Here is a 3,045-nt window from a genome sequence, read left to right as displayed (position 1 = left end):
TGGTGCCACACTGGAGGTGCAACATTGCTCTCCACTCCTTTCAGAGTGGCTGGTAAAACTCAGGGAACACTGGCATGCACCAGCTTTTAAAGATTCTGATAAAAATCAGTGAAGAATGCCAGATGACAGGGTGCCAAGAGTGGGGTCACAGAGAGTTCTAAGCAGTAGAACTTCTGTTCTCAGAAGGAATCACCTGACTTTGAGAGGTGTTCACCTACCTGTAAACTGTCCCAAGCCCGTGCTATTGGGATTCAGGGGAAGAGCGACTCATGTGAGCATGACAGATCACAAACTCCATTCCGGCCCTTCTCTGATCTCTGGAGAACTAAGAATTAGGGCTAAAACTCCAGGCTTCTAATTGTGACTTGGTCTTTGTGGTGACAAATAGATATATCTCTTATCCCCATTACCACACAAGGGCACAATAGTTTTGAGTATAGGGTCTGAGGTCTTTGTACAGTGAGAGGAGAAGACCTTCATGATGTCTGTCCCTACAAACCCTCCCCAGAAGAAGACCAGCACAAACCTCAGTTGTTGGGGAGAGAAGTTATTGATGAGTTTCAAAATGTTGTCTATACAATTTCATTGGTTTCCAGTGCATTTGAGGTCAAATTGATATTTGAGTATCACCAGTAAAGAATAAAAATCTTAAGTAAATACCTTGCCAAAAAGTCTTTTGCTAAACAGTGCAGATCTCCCACTAGGTGTATTTCCTGCTGGCTGACTCCAAGACTAATTCTTTGCTTGTAGCATCAAGAAATCTCCACCCAGTTGATTGCAGATAGAGTACACACTCCTTCCCAAATCCAGCGTCCCATCTAAAGAACACTGGTTCCCTCTTGGGTTCTTATTGGGAGAATTACCATCACTGAAAACAATCAATTTTCTCCACTCTATCAGGTGTGAATGCCCACCAGGACAGGAACACAGGGAGGTGACGGAAATTAGTCTTGTTGATTTGACCTTAGGTCCGTGTCACATTTAATGAAGAGCAGGCATCCAATGGAAACTTCTCTCTTGAGGGATTGAGGAACAGATTGAACCTCAGATGGGAACCATCTTTTCCCACACTGGGCCAAACCCCATTAGGAATGGCAAATTCCTGGTAGTTAGTCATCATCATGGGAGTTTTTTTGTTTTTAATTTCATGGTTACTTTGAAGACTTAAGATAAACATGAGTGGGTAGTGATCATCATAAGGTAAGTTTCTCACATCTGCCAGCACGCATCTGCATCTGTCAATCTTTCTAACAAAGAGAATTTAGGTACAAAGACCTCTAGGGCCCCAGTGGAAAAATCCATCAATGCTCCATGCTCATTCCAGTGCCTCTAATCCATCCCATCAGAAATCGCTGCTGGAAACCAAAGCAGGAAAGCAAACAGGTGCTAGACTATCACTATTCTGTCCTACCCACCCTCAAGGCTGACAATCTCTCAGTTTATGTCCTCAGGAGGTGAGTGATAGGTCTCTGCAGAACACGCTCCAGGCCTTCTGGCTTCTGCTAAGCTGATTCTCTGTGCAATGCCCCATCCTAGGCTGCCACTCTGGCCTTCCCAGGTGAAAAACTTTGCCAGCCCTTCTTACACACGTCATCAATATTATACTTCCCTTTTTTGACACTGACATTCTCTGACTCCACCAACCTTGCAATTCTTGGCCAACATCTCTGGACCTTTCCACAAGAGCTCCAACTTATTATAAAGCAATGTTTTCTTTCAAATGTAATTTGTTGACGAGAGCCAAGTTCCTATTGACAAAGTTTTCATGAAAAGCATCCAATCCAGGGGCTGGAGTGATAGCAAGGTGGATAGGGCATTTGCACAGAGCCGACCAGGGTTCAATTCCCAGCATCCCATATGGTCCCCTGAGCACCACCAGGCTAATTCCTGAGTGCAGAGCCAGGAGTAACTCCTGAGCATCGCCAGGTGTTACCCCAATAGCAAAAAAAAAAAAAAAAAAAAAAAGCATCCAATCCATCCATTTGAATGCATTCTAATCTGTGGGAACTATGAAACTAGGCACAGGTCAAGAAAAGGCCCAGGCGAGTGAGAAGCCCTGAGGCTGAAGTCTCTCTAGACAGTGAGATGTGAGATGAGCTATCACTCAGAACCCTCAAATATGTGCATAATAATAGGAGGAAGACAACGACAATGAGTGAGCTGAGTGATCCAGTCTTAGAGGCAAAAAGGCCTGCATTCCAACACCAGCTATCTCTTCAATTGCTTTGGGACCAGGAGTGCGGGGTTTCAGAACTCACTGTGCTCCTTTTGCCCTCTGAAAAATAGCACAAGGAGCAATGTTTCCTCTCCACATATCTTGAGAAACACAGATATGGTGTGTTTATGTTAACTCGAGTAAAATTGTTGAATACTATTCATTCGGTGAGTGAGGGGTGAACTCCCATTCAACTGTTTTCATTCGAATTTGGTGCAAGTGATTTAAATCTACCTTATACAAAAGCAAGTTAGCTATTAACTTGCCAAACAATAATACATGTTTGTCTTAGGCAAAGACCATGCAAAGCATATATTCAAAGTTAGTAAAACATATAAAACAAATTTGAAATAGAACCACACTTAACCTGTTCCTGTAGCTTACAATTATCTTTCGATTTCAATTTTCCAAAAGGATGGGGAATACTCCAGGTGTAATGGTAATGGCCTAGGCTGAAGTGAAAGGTGAAAAACATGCAATTTTCAAAGTTCTCAGGCTTTAGGGCCCCTTTTTTTTTCTTTTTGGGTCACACCTGGCGATGCACAGGGTTTACTCCTGGCTATGTGCTCAGGAATTACTCCTGGCAGTGCTCAGCATATGAGATGCTGGGAATTGAACCAGGTCGGCCTCGTGCACGGTGAACACGTTACCTACTGTGATACCACTCCAGCCCCCTTTAGAGATCCTTTTGAGCCACATCTTCTCCACCTAAAACCCCATTTCATCATCCTACCTCAATGTCATTTGAGAAGAACATTCTTTACAATAATTAAAACAAAACACTATATTTATTTAGTTTATTTGACCAATCTTGTCAGATAAGTGTTGGC

This window comes from Sorex araneus, chromosome 9 (assembly GCF_027595985.1).
Source record: "Sorex araneus isolate mSorAra2 chromosome 9, mSorAra2.pri, whole genome shotgun sequence".
NCBI classification, from domain to species: Eukaryota; Metazoa; Chordata; class Mammalia; order Eulipotyphla; family Soricidae; genus Sorex; species Sorex araneus.
This window is presented reverse-complemented; position numbering follows the sequence as displayed.